Source organism: Onychomys torridus, chromosome 8, assembly GCF_903995425.1.
Source record: "Onychomys torridus chromosome 8, mOncTor1.1, whole genome shotgun sequence".
NCBI lineage: Eukaryota > Metazoa > Chordata > Mammalia > Rodentia > Cricetidae > Onychomys > Onychomys torridus.
This window is the reverse complement of record NC_050450.1, coordinates 57,106,640-57,125,803: the sequence shown is the minus strand read 5'-3', so window position 1 is coordinate 57,125,803 and position 19,164 is coordinate 57,106,640.

The window sequence follows — 19,164 nt, the reverse complement described above, 5'->3', positions numbered from 1 at the left end:
CTCGTTCTGTAGCCCAGGCTGGCCTCAAACTCACAGATCCGCCTGCCTCTGTCTCCTGAGTGCTGGGATTAAAGGCGTGCGCCACCACCACTGCCCGGCCTGATTCTGCTTTTCTAACAAATTCCCTTTTTGGTGATGACTCATGCTCAGAAGTTCTGAGTTTAGTGTGGGCTTACCGTGCAATGTCCTGTCTTTGTGAAACGGAATTGAGAGGGAAGCACAGCCGGGCTCTTCCCTTGAAGACATTACAGCGTCCCAGAGCAAATCTAAATTCCTTTTATTGTTATATTCATTTATTGTGTGCGTGCTCACTTTCAGAGGCACCAAGGGTTGAGCTAAAGATACAGGGGGTTGAGAAGATACAGGTACAGTACCAATTTGGGTACTGGAAACTGAACCTCAGTCCTCTGGAAGAACAGCAAGTGCTCTTAACTGCTGAGCCATCTCGCCAGCCCCCACACAGTTTCACAGATGCATGCAAATGATTACTTGGGATCCACTCACTGTGTGAGCTTGGGCAACGTTTGTGAACACGTTGGCTCTCAGTTTCTAGATCTGTAAATAGGAACAGCCTCTGTGTTGCAGAGTTTCTTGACGTTAAATCAGGATAGTTAAAAACAAACAAACAACAAAAACCCCTTAGTGCAGTGCCTAGCACATGGTACACTTCAACAAAGCTTGGAGAATTGGATCCAGGTGAGCAGTTCTGGTGGAGAAGTCCATTGCAGAAAGCAAAGCGTGGGCCATCATCAAGCAGAGCCCATCCCAGCTGTCAGGACAGCCATCATCTGAGAAGAAGGGGGTCAGGGAGATGAGGGCAGAGAGCCAGGGGCCAGGTCTCTTGGTCAGCAGGTAGCAGACCTGGTTTGGGGGAGAGTTGGGGCTTGGCAGGCTAAGCAGGTTTCCTCTGGGGGTGGACGGGGTGAGTGGCAGGAGGCCTTCAGGCAGCTTGGCAGCTTTGGGTGTACACCCTTTTCTCTGCTCCTCCTCCATCTTGGTCTTTTTTTTTTTTTTTTAAGACATAGTTTCTCTGTATAGCCCTGCATGTCTTGGAACTTGCTCTGTAGACCAGGCTAGCCTCAAAATCAGATCTACCTGCCTCTACCTCCCAAGTCCTGTAATTAAAGGTGTGAACCACCTCTACCACCTGGCTAGGACACACCTTTTTCACATCTTTCAGAGCTTTGGAGGACCTTGAGAATGGCTTTTAAGGAATACCAGAGTGGCCTTGGCCTTGCCTTTATGCAGGACTTTGCCCTAACCTACAAAACCCTGGCCCTACTGCTATGGATTTCTCGGCTCAGGTACCGAACGAAGCTTGTCTATGTACTTTTGTATGGATTCTTTCTGACGTGACCACAGCCATCTTGAGTCATAGCCACCATGATTGCCCTTGAGTAATCCCAGCTGGTTTTTCCTGTATTGTCTCCCAACAAACCACAAATAGATAAAACCATTAGAGTCAAGTATGGGGCTTGACACAGCCAGACCCTGGTCCCAGGAATGCATCCAACTCTTTGATATTAAGATAAACAGGGTACATTCCAGGCAGGATGAAGTCACTTTTGTCCCAAACCATAAGTACACTCCTCTTTCTGACCTGGGTTGTGGGCTATCATTTGTTTTACCGATACTCAAGATTATACTTCCCTTAGCAAGTCCTACAATAAATTGCTCTCTGTGTAACCAAGATGTCTACCTACCCGTCTGTGGTATCATGTTGCCTTGGGATCAGTTCTCATACAGTAGGACTGGGCTGATCAAGAACAGCTTTAAATGGGGGCCATGTTTCTATCAGATCGACAGGATCCACGCATATGTATCGACTAACTTCAGGTACTTGCTGGCTCCTCCTAGGCACAGAGAGGCAAATATGCACAGCCTTGCTTCCCCTGGGTAACCTTGGGAAGAAAGACGCCCACACGGGGAAGGAATTTTCAGTGACGCGCACTGTGTGGTGTCGTTAACTGCAGATAGGGCATTGTTTGTTCTTCATTAGACGGACATTGGTAGGCTAAACATACCAGCCAGTAACTTTAACATGTAATCAGTGCCCACTCTTATCAGTGGTTCCTGTTCTAGTTGGTAAGACTAATGGGCATGGAAGAATGCAGTCACTGTGGAGGCAAGCCATGTGGATGGCCTATGTGATCTGATAAAGACTTAGGGGATGGTCCAGCCTTGGAAAGGCCGGCAGGGGACAATAGGGACAGCTCAAGGGACTCAATGGATCTGTGGAGCTAGTCATACACATTATCCCCTTTGAGCCACAAACAACGCCAGGAGTCAGTACTGGTGTTATCTCCGATTGGTAAGTGGGACCTTGAGGCTCAGCAATGCTCAGTCTAAGCTAGCTGACTTTAAAGATTGCCTTCTCTCCTCTCTCTGTGGTTTGCTTTGATTTTCAGCCCTAGGCACAGAACCCAGGACCTTACACACAGGCTAGGCAAGTAGTCTACCATTAAGCCACACCCAGCCCTAACTGGAGCTCTTACAAGTTATGCTATGTGCTGCACTGGGTTCCCTGGCATAGAGATAAAAGCATCGACAGCCCTTTATCTCCTCCACTAATTTAGCTAGATGGTTCTTTCACTCGTCTCTGCCCTCCCAAATTCAGGGACTGAGGCAAGAAGGTGGGTGAGAGGGCAGGCACCCAGCAGCTCACACGCATACTGTAGAGGTGGGGAGCCTTGAAGCTCAGGCCGTCAAGCTATGACTGGCATTTCTTACTCCCTTTCCCAAGCTCTGAGGTGTTGCTCAACTCCAGCTGAGTAACAAGGCTGGCAAGGTTACCTCACTTCTTGACAGCAGGCCCCAGCCTTCCTGGCTCAAACCCACTTCCTGTCCCAGAGTCCCTCGTCAGACATGATTGATTCTCAATCTTCCTGTTGACTTCTGCTTTGTTCCAGCTGGCCCCGGGTGGCCCCCACGTACTGCTGTGAACCAGATCAGCTGAGGACCTGGGACCAGGTGCCTTGTGATTTCGGGGAGGTGGGATGAGGGGAACGGAATGGGTGGTACCCTGGGCCTAGCCTGAGAGAGAACAGAGGGGAGGCTTCTGGTGCCTGAGGACCCTTTCTGCCCATATCACCAAAGACTGAAGTTAGTTAGTAAAGGTCACTATGTCCCTAGTGGCAGGTGACGCGAGGAATTTGCTGTGGTGAAGTTTTCTGAAACCACAGTCTCTTCCCTCATCTGGATTCTATTTCCTTTCTATTTCCTGGGTTGCCTGCTAGTATTTCTTCAGGGGCTGGGGAGCTCTTTGGGTTCAGACCAGTTTACCTGGAGCTGACAAGACACAATCAGGGTAAGGCACTGGTGTCATGCTGGACTGGACAAGTGAGGGGCTTGTGTTGAGATCTTGCCTACTTCTAAATTGCTTCACTGCTTATGGGCCAGTTGCTTCCTTCAATATGTTTTCTTGTCTACAGATGGCAAAGAATCTTTACTTTATTTGAACTTGTGTAGAGCTTGTAGGAAAATGGTTGTGAAAATGTTTCCTGGACTGTAAGGTTGTGAAAATGTTTCCTGGACTGTAAGGTTGTATTTTTTAATGCTTGGGGCTATCTTTCTTTTCTTTTTCTTTTTTCTTTTTTTTTCTTTCTTTTTGGTTTTTTGATTCAGGGTTTCTCTGTGTAATTTTGGTGCCTGTCCTGGATTTTGCTCTGTAGACCAGGCAGGCCTCGAACTCCCAGAGATCCACTTGGCTCTGCCTCCCGAGTGCTGGGATCAAAGGTGTGCACCACCACTGCCCAGCTATTTTATTTTCTAAATGGAACTAGACATACTTTTTCATGATAATATCATATTTGATAAAAATCTAAACAATACAGTACAGAGACACTGCCAATCTTTGTATAAATGTGCCCCTAAATATGAACATTTTGACATATAAGCTTAAAAATTTATCTATTTTTGTGTGTATGTCTGTGGGAGGGTATGTGAACACAACTGTGGGTGTCCTTAGAGGCCAGACACTCAGATCCCCTGGAACTGGAGTTAAAGGTGGTTGTAAGCCTCCATGTGCATGCTGGGAACCAAACCCAGTCTAGCAGCAAGTGCTTTTAAGCATTCAGCCATATCTCTGCCCCTCCCCCACCTTTGCTACACAGTCTCAAGTCTATAAAGTCTTGGCTGGTCTAGAATTTGCTACGCAGACCAGGTTGGCCTTGAACCTGTCTTGATTTTCCTACCTCTAGGTGTGCACAACCTCACCCACTTTCAACAACCTCACTTGGCTTTAGCATTTTGTTTCTGAGACAGATTATTATGTAGAGCTCAGGCCAATCAGACCCCACTATGTAGCTGAGAATGACCTTGAACTCCTGCTCTTCCTGTCTACACCCACCCAGAACTGGGATTACAGGCATGAGCCATCACACCCAATTGACCTACAGGCTTTCAGTAAAAATTTTAATGTTCGAATTCTATTTACTGTCCTGGAACTTCTCTGCATTTAATGGCTTCTGAGTCATCTCATGTTGATTCACAAATATCTACGCTGTCCTTCTGTACTATGGTTTGTTAAGGTAGACTCCTATCAGTGGGTATGACAGGCTTTCAGTTTGTGTCTATGATAGTGAACACTACTACAGAAAATACCTGTAAGCATACAATCTTCCAGTACCAGTTCCAGCATTTCCTTAGAATGAGTCCTTAGGAGACAGATTGTTGGGTAAATGAAACATATATATACACATATGCACACACACACACACACACATATGTATGTATATATATATATATTTCCCCCCCACACACCAGCTGAGGACGGAATCCAGGGCCTTGAGCTCTACCACTGAGCTAAATCCCCACCCCCGCATATATTCTTTATATAACATATATATATTTACAGTTTTACTGATTTGTTCAGGTTTCATTAAGAAAGGTCATTTTGGGGCTAGAGAGATGCTCAATGGTTAAGAGCACTTGCTGCTCTTTCAGAGGACTGGATTTAGTTCTTAGCACCCATATGGAGGTTGACAACCATCTATCTGTAACTCTGTTTCTAGGGAATATGATGTCCTTTTCTGGCTTCTGTGGGTACCATGCATACAGGTGGTGAACAGACATACAGGGCAAAACATCTATACACATAAAAAATTAAGACTGGTCGGGCAGTGGAGACACATGCCTTTAATCCCAGCACTCAGGAGGCAAGGGCAGGTGGATCTCTGTGAGTTTGAGGCCAGCCTGGTCTACAGAGTGAGTTCCAGGACAGACTCCAAAGCTACCCAGAGAAACCCTGTCTCAAAAAAAACAACAAAAAATTAAAACTTAAAAAAAATAAAAAGTCATACTATTGAATTTAAATTTGACACCTGCCTTTATTAAAGCAGCACAAATCTTACAATGACAGATAAGACTCCCCTGTTCTCCCTCTCCATTCCCAACTTTTCTTTACCGGAGACAAATAGTTGGAATTGTTTTCTTTGTATTTCCAAATCAAGTGCCTATGTGTCCCATATGGTTCGATTGCTTTTTCTGCCCTCCCTCCTTCTCTCCCTCTCCTTCCTCCCCTCCCTCCCTTCCTCCCCACTTCTTCCCACCTCCCTTCTTTTCTTTCTTAGACATAGCTTCACTGTATAGTCCTGGCTGGTCTGGAACTTGCTATGTAGACCAGGCTGGCCTCAAACTCACAGAGATCCCCCTGTCTCTGTGCTGGGATTAAAGGCATTTGTCACCACATTTAGCCTATGTGGCTATTTTCCTTTGTTTGTTTTATTAAGAAAAGGCAAAGATACAGTACTCATCTATCAGCTACCCATATTATTGTTCCCATCCTTCCAATACTATGATTTAGTTAATATTTATGTTGATGCTGTATACATCATGTTGTTTCTGTTTTCTGAACTATTCGGATGGTGATAGTGATGATAATGGTGTTAATGTTCCTTTTCTTTGTTTTATATTTTGCTCCTGGAATTGATAGTTGGCTCAGGTTTCTTTTCTTTTATTTAGTTTTAATAACTATTTATTTGTGTGTGTGTGTGTGTGTGTGTGTGTGTGTGTGTGTGTGTGTGTGCTTTCTGGCTATTAGGCCTGTGTGTAGTAGGGTGCTCCAATCTGGATGAGGCTGTGTGGTTGGGAGACCCTTTGAAGAATTCCCTGAGGTTTAGCCGAAGAATGAATGTGGGTAGCACCATCCCATAGGCTGGGATTCCAGACTGAATAAAGGAAACAAATAAAAAGCAGGCTGAGCGCCGGCCTTCATCTTTATCTGCTTCCTGACTGTGGCCACTGCTTCCTTGGCATGGACCAGCCGCCTCACGCCCCTGCTGCAATCCCTTCCCTGCCAGCATGGACGGCCTCCTCAAACTGTGAGGACCAAGTAAATCCTTCTGCCAGCGTTTTGAGGGGTTCCCCAGGGCAGGGGCAGAGGCATCATGGACTTGGAGGAGTCTTTTCTCCCCGCACCCACTTTCTCTTTGCGGTGAAGTGATTTAACTCTCCTGCTGGGTCTTCTCACCTTCTCCTTTTGGGTGGGAGTGAGGCAAAGGCTTTGGTTTACCTGTTACCTGGACTGTCTATGTCAGCGGTTCTCATCCTGTGGGTCACGACCCACTTGAGGGTCAAACGACCCTTTCGCAGGGGTCACCTAAGGCCATCAGAAAATGCAGATAATTACATTATGATTCATCACAATAGCAAAATTACAGTCATGAAGTAGTAATGAAAATAATTTTTATAGTTGGGGGGGTCACCATAACATGAGGAACTGTTCTAAAGGGTTCAGATATTAGGAAAGTTGAGAACCACTGGTCTAAATGCTCTGTAAACACACTACCTCCAATACAGCCTCCTAATTTTCCCATTTTATATGCTTTCTGAAGCAGCTAGAACCCCTACCTCAGGGGCTTCCTGGAGTCCAGAGACATTGCTCTGTCTAGCTTTCAGCTTCCAACTGTTGCCAGCTTCCACTCCTTCACACACTTTCAGGCTTGCAAGATCGTGTGTGGACATCTCTTTGGTTTTTGGGGGTGTTTTGTTTTCTTTCTGAGACAGGCTTTCTCTATGTAGCCCTGGCTGTCCTGGAACTCCCTATGTAGACCAGGCTGGCCTTGAACTCATGGAGGTTCTTCTTCTGTCTCTTGAATGCCGGGATTAAGGTTGTTTGCTACCAGGTCCAGCAAATCCCAGAGTCTTGCTCATGCTAGGCAAGCAGTATACCAACAAGCTCGAGCCAGCCGTATTTACTTATCTGTTTAGGAGACATATATACATACATGTATGTATGTATATATGTCTTAAGGCTTGCTCTGTTGTGCAGGCTGACGTGGGTTACAGCAGTCCTCTTGCCTCGGTCTCCTGAGTGCTGAGATTATGGACATGAGTTTCCAGGCAGGCAGTGTTTATTTGGTTGCTAAGGACTGAGTTTAGGGTTTCATGCATGCATACATTCTACCACTGAGCTGGAGTCCTAGCCTCTATTTGTTCACTTTTTGTAATTTAAGCCCTAGACGTAATGATGTAAATAGCAGTTATACTCGTTACTACAAGTAGAGTGTAGTGAAGGGCCTTGTTAGGTGATTGTTGACCATTTATATTTCTTTTATGATCACCTATTTACTTACATCCACTAAGTTAGGGTAGTTGTTAAATTGCATAGCCAGCTCTGTAAAGAGACTATGGTTGGTCTGTTTTCTGTCTGCCTTTTCTTTCTTTCCTTCCTTATTTCTTTTCTCTTACTTCCCTTCCCTTCTCTCTCCCCTTTCTGCTTGTGGGATTGCACCTAGAACCTTCCAGATGCTAGGCAAGGTCTCCAGCACTGAGCTAGATTCCTTTTTCTATGTTCAGACTCAGGGACCAGGCTTCAAAAAATATCAACTCCTAGTGACATATCTAAAGTGTTTGATGATTTTTCATCCCTTAGATTGTGAAAGCAATACAGGCTCATTGCAGAAAACAGAAAATAGAAACAAACAAGAAAGTATCGCTGCCCCAGAGCTTCTTACTGTGTGTATGTACCCTTCTAGTCTTTTTTCTGTGTAGGTCTGTATTTGTAAAAATAGAGGTGTGCCATTCACTTGCTAAATCATATCATCACCACAGTCTGAGACATCATTTCCAGTGCTTGTACAGTATCCTATTTATATAAATACGGTTACTCTAGCTGATCCCATATTGGTGATATTCACCTTCTTTTGTTTGTTTGTTTTGTTTTTTGAGACAGAGTTTCTCTATGTGTAGCCTTGGCTGTCCTGGAATTTGCTCTGTAGCCCAGGCTGGCCTCAAACTCACAGAGATCCACCTGCTTCTGCCTCCCAAGTGCTGGGATTAAAGGCGTGCGCCGCCGCCACTACCACCTTCACCTTTTTTTTTAAAAAAAAAGATTTATTTTTAAAGTTTATTTTCTTTTATTTATTTTTATTTTTTGAGATAGGGTTTCTCTGTATAACAGTCCTGGTTGTCCTAGAACTCACTTTGTAGATCAGGCTGGCCTTGAATTTACAGAGCCCTACCTGCCTCTGCCTCCTGAGTGCTGGGATTAAAGACACACTTGCCACCATGACCAGCATAAAGTTTATTTTCTTATTAAATATGTGTATGTGTGGGTCTGAGCATGAGTGTGTCAGTTTCCCCGGAGGCCAGAAGAAGGTGTTGGCTTCCCTGGAGCTGGAGTTACAGGTAGTTGTGAGCCACCTAGCACAGGTGCCAGGGGGGTCCTCTGCAAGGGCAGTATGTGCTCGTAACCGCTGAGCCCTCTCTTCAACTCTATTTTTTTATTTTTAATTATGTGTCTGTGTCTGTATGTGGATTTGTGCAAGTCTGAGTGCAGGTGTCCTTGGAGTTCAGAAGAGGGCATCAGGTTGCCTGGAGCTAGAGTTACAGGCAGTTCTGAGCTGCTTGACTTGGGTGCTGAGAGCTGAGTTCGGGTCCTCTGCAAGAGTGATGTGTTCTCCTAACTGCCAGAGTCATCGCTTCTTCCCCCAGAACTGCAGTCTAGGCTAAGATTTTATTAACAGGCGTCTTTTCTCATGACCTCACCTAATCATGTTTCTGTGAAGTAGCTGCTTTAATCTGTTTTTTGAGGGTAAAGTTCAATCCTTTTTTTTTTTTTTTTTGGTTAAATTACTACTAATTCCAGGAGCTGGAAAGACGGCTCAGTCATTAAGAACACTTGTTGCAAGCTCGGTGGCGGTGTGGCACACGCTTGTAATCCCAGCACTCAGGAGGCAGAGGCAGGCAGATCTTTGTGAGTTTGAGGCCAGCCTGGTCTACAGAGTGAGTTCCAGGAAAGGCGCAAAGCTACACAGAGAAACTCGAAAAATAAAAAAAAAAAAATTAAAAAGGCACTTGTTGCTCTGGCAGAGGACCTGAGTTTGATTCCCAGCACCTATATGGCGGTTCACAAACACCCATAATTCCAGTTTCAGGGGGTCTGATACCTCCTTGGGCACCAAGCACATATGCAGTGCACGAACTTACATGCAGGCAAAATCCTCACACATAAAATAAAGTGAATACATCTAAAAAATATTTTAAAACAATTATTATGTATTCCAAATTAACGGATGTAGATGTGTGGAGATTTTCTAGCCTTTTCCATGTTCTTTCCTGTGCCAGAGGAAAGCACAGAGAAGGGCCAGTCTGGGAACTCCTTTGCTACCTCCACAGCTGCCCTTTAGCCTGGAAGCGATACAGGGCAGAGCATCTGGGAATTAGTGGGGTATAGAGGGCAAAGAGTGACCAAGTAGGAAGCTAAAGAAATCGAAGCTTCAAGCTGGGTGGTGGTGGCGCATGCCTTTAATCCCAGCACTTGGGAGGTAGAAGCAGGAGGATCTCTGTGAGTTGGAGGCCAGCCTGGGCTACAGAGTGAGTTTCAGGCCAGCCAAGGCTACATAAACCTTCAAAAAACAAACAAACAAACAAAAACCCCAAACCCCAACAAACCAAAACCAACCGACCAACCAAACAACAAACAAAAAGAAAAAGGAAGTTGTCATAGCTTCAAAGAGAGGCCATCTGAAGGAAGGGAACTGGGTTGAGTTTGGTCTGAGGTTGATGGGCTGACTCTGTCCCTGAGTCTGCTAACTTTATGTCCTTGGGCAGGTTGTTCAATGTCATAGTGTTATCACTTGTCCTCTTGGATTTCTGAAGTTCTCTAAAAATCAGCTTTGTCACAGTAACTGTAATCCCAGAGAAAGTCCCCTAACCTCGCCGACACTGAGTCTCCTCATCTGTCAAAGTGGAACACTCATGGGTACTTCCCAGGGCTGGTGGGAACTGATGCCGCTCAAGCACCTACCACAGGGTCCAATCCATAGTAAGTATCCAATTCACGATAGCTATTTTTATTACATGCTGAGTGTTATGTAAGATGAGGATAATTATGTCATCCCTCACTGTTTATAGAAAGAACTCTGTCTTCTCAACAGTAGTTTCAGAGTTCAATCTGCTGGGAAAGATGCCAAGGGCCATAGTACAAAGTCACCGCTGGCCACTGACTCCCCTTTTAGGCTTAGTCCTCTCTAGGATCTGGCTGCTGTCCAGATGTGGGTCAAGTAAATAGGCTACTGTTGAACACAGATAAGTCAGATCCTCAGATGTAGGTCGGCGGGGGAAACGAAGGGAAACCCACTCCTGGAATAGAAAACAAAGCTCTGGGTACCTGTGAGCGTAACAGAAGGGAAGCAAGCCAGGGCTTATGTGAATGAGGGTGCCTGGGATGCTCATCAGAAAAGCTGATGTACCTTCAAGTTGTGATTAATAAGTACAGAGACACAAGGCAGAAGTTGTGGGAATGGCTGAGGTCTTGCTGGTGTGCGTTCTCAGACACGCTAATTTTTTCCTGCAAAACCAGGAAGCCGGATTCTATTTACATTCCCTGAAGGATGATGGTCTCTGTACTACTGGTGGCATGTGAGGTGATTTATGTGGTATAGAGATGAACATTTGAAATCTTGATAGTTACGTGTTTCTTTTCTCCAGTCAAAGGGCTCCGATTGCTGTCAGCTCCTTGCTTCGTTGATGTGGCGGTTTAGGATGAGGCAAGGGTGGGTTTAAGTTCATTTTTTTCAGACAGCTGCATCAATTTAAAGATGGTATGCAGAAATAGCAAAGATTGTACAGGTGGTAAAATGGGAATGTCCATCGTGGGAGGCAGAATAATAACTCCTTAAAGATGTCAACGCCCTAGTCCCCAGACCTGTATGTTATTGTGGACATCAAAAGAGACAGCATATATTATGAAGGATCCTGAGATGGGAAGATTGTACTACATGAGATGTGTGGACCCCATGTAGTCTAAAGGTCCTTAAAGGAGGGATGTAGGGGTCCAAATGGGCAATGATGGATGCAGCACATGGTGTGACGTGCCCCAAACCTATCCTGTGGCTTCTAGAAACCAGGAGAGCCAAGGAACTGACTGTCCCCCTGGAACCTCAGAAGGAGCCAATACCTTGATTTTATAGCTCTGTGTGCCTCATTTGGAATCTGTGACTTCCAGAAGTACAAGAGAATCTGTATGTGTTGTTTGAAGCCACCCAGTTTGAGGTCATCTGTTACCATAGCCACAGGAAATGAATACACTGGGTATTAGAGGAATTTAAAGTGATACATTCTGCAAGTTCAGCATTTCCCTAGGGCAGAGGAAGGGACATTGGTCACCTAATCCATCCATCTATGAGGAGACTGGCCCAGTCATCGTGTCTGGCAGTCTGGACAAATGTAGGGAGAGCCCTCATTCCTGCAAGGAGAATGCTTGGGTGGGTGACATAAGGAGCCCTGACTCATGGACACTGTCAACAATGGCCATTTAGTTCAACCGGCTCAATTCATACATGGAGAAACTGAGGCCTAGGAATGGGAGGTAACCCGAGCAAAGTTACTAGCATTGGAGCTAGTTAGGCCTGGATGAAAAAAATATGGCTCAGTTCCTAAGGCAGGGGAAAGGAGTGGCACCCTGCAGAGACAAGCCTGGGTTCCCAAACTAGGGTGTGGACCTGGTGAGGGTGGGGCCTACACCTTTGGCTGAGGGTGGATCATTCCACTCTTCGGTCATCTCTGTGTGGGCCTCTGAGTCTCAAGTCCCCCCTCTTCTATCTTTTAATAAGGGTTTTAATAGCCATTCTGTTAACACGTGATCTTTAGAGCTGTTGAAATAGTGACATGCTGGGAACAAGAACTCCTCTGCTCATCCTGCCCCAAACCTGAAGTGCTTCTGGGAGTTTCCCTGTGCTTGGCCTGTCCGCTCTGCAGGGATGCTCATTTCCCTTTTATAGAAGGGACATTCTTCTGTGGTGAACATGAAACCTGCCTGGATGTTTCATTTCTGTAGCTAAGCACAGGGAATCAAAATTGGCTTCTGTGGTATGAACACTCCTGAGTAAACCAGATTCCTAGTTTTGAGCAGAAAATATTCTCCATATGATGCTTTTAATCCCAGTAATTAGGAGGTAGAGGCAGGCAAATCTCTTTGAGTTCCAGGCTAGCCTGGTCTGCATAGTGAGTCCTTATGGAAAAAGAAAAAAAAAAAAAAAAAGAAAAAAAGAAGAAGAACTGAAAGATTGCAGGGTGGAAATTTTACGTCTTTAGACCAAACATATGTAACTACATACATATAAGGTAATGAGCTGCACATGCATCAGGTTGGACTAAATTAAGGAGCCATGGCAGAAGGGTATGAATTCTTATGAGTCAAGCAACAGAACTGGGAAACTTCCCAAGGAAACTTCAAGACCATGAAGGCCCAGGCCACTCCTCCCCTGTCCCCCTACAGTCACCAGCTCAAAGGCTGCAGTTTGGTTTATTTGTTTTGCTTTATTTTTGAGATAGGGACTTGTCTTATGGCCCAGGCTGGCCTCAGATTTACAGTCTTCAGGCCTTAATCCACTGACTGCTTTGGTTACAAGTGTGAGCCAGCATACCTGGTTCAAAGGCTTCATTAAAATCAAGTTCTAAACCCACCAGTTTGAGAAACTGCAAGAGGAAATGAGCATACTTTAAGTTTAGATGCGGTATTGTTGTATGCGAATGAAAAAATTACCCACTTAATATATTTTTGATCAAAATGCAGAAAGAAAGGAGAGGGAAAGAGACAGAGATAGAGAGAGGGAGAGGGAGCGAGCTGTACTCATGTCCTGAAGATGACCACTCTTGATGTTTGATTGACATCATTTGATTTCTACATTTCTAGACCTTTTTTCTAATGTACCATGTATGTTTTTCTATGTTAAAATGGAATCCTATACTGCTTTATTCATTTAGCTGAACATGGGGACATTTTCATTGTCAATATTCTTCTGTAACAACATTGTGTTATTAACATTATTCAGCTTGCCTCTCACATGATTCTCCATTACCAACCTTGCAGTCTAGCTTCTTTCTTTCCTTTCACTAAATATGTTATGTGTATGAGTGTTTTGTCTGCATGTATGTCCATGTACCACATACATGCAGTACTCATGGAGCTCAGAAGGGAGTGTTGGGCCCTCTGGAACTGGAGTTCCAGATGTTTGTGAGCCAGCATGTGGGTGTGAGGGAATTGAACCTGGGTCCTCTCACAAGAGCAGCTAGGGCTCTTAACTGCTGGGCCATTTCTCCAGCTCCTGTCCACTGTTCCTTGTTCTCACTTTTTACTGTTTTATTAAACTAGAAGAATCATTTTGTAAAGGAAAAGGCTAGAGTAGGAGAAGAGAAGCCGTGGAAATGAGTTGGGTCTTGAAAATATCTGAAGGCCTTCCCTTCCACAAACATTCAGTGTCTCCCGATGCCAGGCACTGGGCCTAGAGGAGAAACTCATGGCTGTTGCCCTAAATGCTGCTTTTCTTAAATGCAAAATATTGAAAAGCTAATGGTTATCCCCAGTAAATATCCCTGCCTGACATCCCAATGTGACTTCGGCACTTTCTAGTTCCCTTCTTCCCTTTCATTGTTAGAAAACCTGCAGGGAGTCAGCTGGAGAGATGGCTCAGAGGCTAAGAGCACTGGCTGCTCTTCCAGAGGACTTGGGTTCAATTCCTAGCACCCACATGGCAGCTCACAACTGTCTGTAACTCTAGTTCCAAGGGATCCAGCGCCCTCCCAGAGCAAACCAATAATGCACATAACACACACACACACACACACACACACACACACACACACACACACACCCCACAGGAAACTGGGCATAGTAAGTACATGCTCGGAATCCCAGCACTTAGAAACCTGAGGCAGGAGGGTTGAAAGTACAAGGTCAGCCTGGATTACTAGTGATGATTTGTTTCAAAAATCCAAACCAATAAAAATGGAACCCAGAAAACCTCCAGGAGGAAAGGGACTTGCTTCTTTTGTTAGTTGCTTCCCCCGGGGCTAAGAACAGTGCTAGGCACTCAATAAATATTTGTCGACTGGCTGAATACGTAATCTCTGGGTGGCAGTAACTGACTCATCGGCTTACCCAGTAGTGGGAATTAGGCTGAGATTGTGTGATACAATCAGCTCTGGCTGGTTAGAAACATTCCATTTCTTTTCTTCCCTGTCATTGCACAGTCTGGGTTGAGAGCAGGCAAAGCAGGTGCCCGGCTTGTCTGTGTAAGGTATGTGAACAGGCACCATTTTTTTTTTTCTCCAGGGACAGTCACAGTGTTTATGTAAATGTGATGTCAACAACTCTTGGCGTTGCCAGGTGTTAACCAAATTAGCCTTGAACAGTGTTGGCGATTCTTTCCTGGGCAGGCAGTTGCCGCTCCAGGGTCTAGGCTATGGTTGGAACCTGGGCCGAAGACTGAAGCTTGGGAGACTGAAGGCTCTGCAGCTGGGAAAGTCACACAGTTCCAGGTTCGGAAGAAGTTCAAAGCCAGGTAGGCGCCTGGGGAAGAAATCAGGACAGACTCCAGGAGTGACGGGTCGATGGTAGTACATCGGGTTCCACTGGGAGAAGATAATCTTTATCTTTCCCGATAAGAAAGAGGCTGGCTCTTCCCTCCCAGGGACCAGCCGTCAGGGCCGATCTGTGAGAGGAAGGTCTGCTGCAGCCTCAACCTAAATGTCCTTCCATATCCTAGCCTTCAAGAGCCCCCTTTCAGCAAGGGACACCCGCAGACATGCAGAGGGCATTCATTCTCCATCAGAAACAGTGGCAAGGGAAACAGGAAGGAGCTTTGGAACCTAGAACAACATATACTGAGTGCAGTGACATATGCCTGTCCCTTAGCCACTTGGGAAGCTGAGGCAGGAGGATCACTTGAGCTCAAGGTTTGTTTTTTGTTTGTTTGTTTTTGTTTTTTTTTTCCGAGACAGGGTTTCTCTGTGTAGTTTTGGTGCCTGTCCTGGATCTCACTCTGTAGACCAGGCTGGCCTCAAACTCACGGAGATTTGTCTGGCTCTGCCTCCTGAGTGCTGGGATTAAAGCTGTGCGCCACCGCCGCCTGGCTGAGCTGTTATTATTATTATTATTATTATTATTATTATTATTATTATTATTATTATTATTTGCCAGAGCTGAGGATCGAACCCAGGGCCTTGCTCTTGCTAGGCAAGCACTCTACCACTGAGCTAAATCCCCAACCCCAAGCTCAAGTTTTGTTAAACATTTTTTCCTTTTTAGATTTATTCATTTGATTTTGTATATATCTGTGTTTTGCCTGCATGTATGTTTGTGTACCGTGTGTGCCTGGTGTCCTCAGAAGTCAGAAGAGGGCATCAGACCCCCTGTAACTGGAGTTGCAGATGATTGTGAGGTATGATATGGGTGCTGAGAATGGAACCCGGGTTCTCTGCAAGAGCAACAAGTGTTGGCTCTTGAACATGGAGCCAACTCTCCACTCTGGAGCTCAGGAGTTTGAGGCCCCCTTGGGCATCCCAGTAAGACTTTGTCTCTTAAAAACAACAACAAATTCGAACAAACACACCACATAGTAAATTCACCACCTCCAGCTGCTGCCTTCTTGCTGGCTTATGGACAGCTGGAGTTTGCAGGCAGAAGTTCTGACGGAAAAGCTGAGGTTGGAGAGAGGGAGCTTCTTTGCGTAGTGTGTAGATATCGTCAGGTCAAGAAGGCCCAGTAAAAACAAGTGATGGAACTTTCCTTCAGGAAATACCCCATGCACACTGTCTGTGGCTTTCCTTCTCTTCCTTCCTTCTCTCTCTTTTTACTTTGGGGGCGGGCTCACTATGTTGTCCAAGCTATCCTCCAACAATCCTGTTACCTCAGCTTCCTAAGTAGCTGAGACCAGGCATGCGCCACTCTACCAGGCTTAGAAGTGGGCATATTGGTATTAACAATATGTTAATGTAATGTTAATGAACAGATGACGTTCACATCTGTTAGGTGTGAGTGACAACCAATTGTCATTCACAGTCTTGGAAGAGGAAACACATTGTCTGGCCAAAGGCTCTGGCGTTCTGTAGATAGTCATTCATCACCATGTTTATTGAGTGTCTAATCCATGCAAGGAACTGTGATGAAAACGTATGATATATTTCTTTAGCTAAGACATCTGGATATATTTTTAACTTATTTAGTTTTACGTACCTTTTGTATCCTCTTGCTGAAAAGGTCTTGACAACTTAATGGAAGAAAAAAAATATCCCATGGATATTATGTCCTGTTTTCACTCCGAAAGCAGGTTTTTCTGAGCCGGTGTTTCACTGTGTATCCCAGGCTGGCCTTGAACTCACAGCAATCTTCTTGCCATGCTTGGCTAGGGAGCACTTTCTGAGCCTGTGTCCATTGGCTTAATGACTGTCTTCTCTGTTAGAATATAAACTCTAAGAGAGGGTGGGGAGGGGAGTATATTTTAAAGTTGAGGTCGGATCTCCAAGGCCTAGAAGAGTGTCTTGGACCAGTAATTGCTAAACTCATGGTATATGGTTGTCAGGTTTTCTTCTCTATACAAAACCAATTCTTGTCTGAGAACCCATGTTTGTTTGATTCTGTTTTTCCTGAGACAGAGTCTCATGTAGTCTAGGCTGTCTTTGCACTCACTAAGTAGCTGTGTTGCTGAAATGGCCTTGTACTTCTAATCTTCCTGTTTCTACTTCTTGGTGCTGGGATTACAGGCATACACCACCATACATACCTTGTTTGTGCAATGCTGGTGACGGAGCCCAGGCTTCATGCATGCCAGGCAAACACCCTACCAATTGAGATACATCTGTAACTCCAACTATTTATTTTTTATTTTTTGAGCTGAGGATGAAACCCAGGTTGACAATTTATTTTTTAACAGTAAAAAACTAATATTATTATTGTCTTCTCTCTCTCTCTCTCTCTTTTTTTTTTTTTGAGACAGAGTCTCTATGTAGTCCAGGCTATCCTGAAACTTGCTATGTGGACCCAGGCTGGCTTAGAAATTACGGGAGACCTACCTGCCTTTGCCCCAAGGGCTGGGATTGAAGCCATGAGATACTTCAGTCTTGTATTACTGTTATCTTAAATGGCGAGAGTATAGATGCTAAAGATTAGGTTTAAAATGTGAATGAAGGAAAAGGCCTAAGTTATGGCCTGAGTCCTAGTTCCTCTACAACCTGCTCATGAAGCCTTTTATACAGTTGAAAATCTCTGTGTGAGTTTTCAGGATTTGGAACATTTTCCAGAAAGTTCTGTTAGTTTTGCATTAGAGTTATAACTACCTAACCATCAATTCATTCTTTTATTTTTCCCTAAGCATGTTAAATGAGTGTTTGCCAAGTGCCTGGTGCTATGGGGATATTACAATAACTAACATGCCCTTACCTTGCTAGAACTTAGCGGGTATTTTTTGGGTGGTGGTGGCAGGGGGTGGTTATCTCTATGACTAAAAAGTAGTATTTAAATTTTTTTTAGTATTTATTATTATTATTATTATTAATTTATTTTTGAGACAGGGTCTTACTAAGTAACCTTGACTGGAACTCAGTATATAGACCAGGCTGGCTTCTACCTCCTAAATGTTGGGATTGAAGGTTTGCAACACCACGCCTGGCAATATTTATTTAAAATAATTTTTATATGTGTGTGCGTGTATATGTCGTGTGTGTGTGTGTGTGTGTGTGTGTGTGTGTGTGTGTGTGTGTGCTTATAGAGGTCTGAAGAAGGTGTTGGATTCCATTGAGCTGCTGTTACAGATAGTTGTGAGCCACCTGATATGGATGCTGAGAACAGAACTCAAGTCCTCTGGAAGGGCAGTGTGTGCTTCACCAGTGAGGCATCCCTTAGCCCACATTGGTTATGTATTTATTTGTGTGTGTTGTCACGGCACATATGTTGAGGTCAGAAGACAACCTGACCAGACAGTTCTTTCCTTCTACCATGTGGTACCCAGGGATCAAAGTCAGGTGGTCATACACTGTAGGCTAACAACTTTACCAGCTCAGCCATCTTGTTGGGCCCCAAAGGCAGGGCTTGGAAGTTTTCTTTTAACTATGTGGCACTCTCGTTGTGTTTTGGATATCAGGGAAGGCTTCTTGGAGGAGGAAGCTCGTGAATGAGCCTAAAGAAGGTAGAGAGAAAGGTGACAGACCTAGCTTCGGAGGTAGTCACAGTGCACAGGGTGGTGGGAGTTGATAAGATGGTACTTGAGAGGAAGGAAACTGTCCTTCGGGGGTGTGTCTTAGTTATTGTTCTAGTACTGTGAAGAGACACCATGACCAAGGAAACCTATAGAAGGAAGCATTTAACTAGGGGCTTGCTTATAATTTCAGAGGGCTAGTCCATGATTACCGTGGTGGGAAGTATGGTGGTAGGCAGGCATGGCCCTGGACGAGTAACAGCTTGCACCCTGGTCTGCAGGCTGGATGCAGAGAGAAAGAGTAAGACTGGGCTCACCTGGGCCTTTGAAACCTCAAAGCCCTCTGCTGGCAACACACCTCCTCCAACAAACAAGCCCACAACTCCTAATTCTTCCTAAACTAAGTCCACCATCTGGGGAGCAAACATTGAAATACAGGAGCCTAGGGGCCATTCTCATTCAAACTGGGGGGGACACAGTGGTCAGTCTGCTTAAACTCAGGTGAACTGCAGGCTGCAGACTGCTGGGGTGGGTTGGAGCTGCTCTGTGGGCTCTGATCACCAGACTGTAGTTCACCTTCACCGCAAAAGTAACAAGGAGGCAAGTCAAGCTTTCAAGCAAGGATGCTCTGTTTACAGTGGAATTTTAGTGATATTGTTCTGTTAGCTATGGAGAGACTGCTAGGGTGGAACAAGACGTCAGTCAAGGGAGGGGAGTTTGGAGTGGGAAGTACAGGTAAATAGGAGGC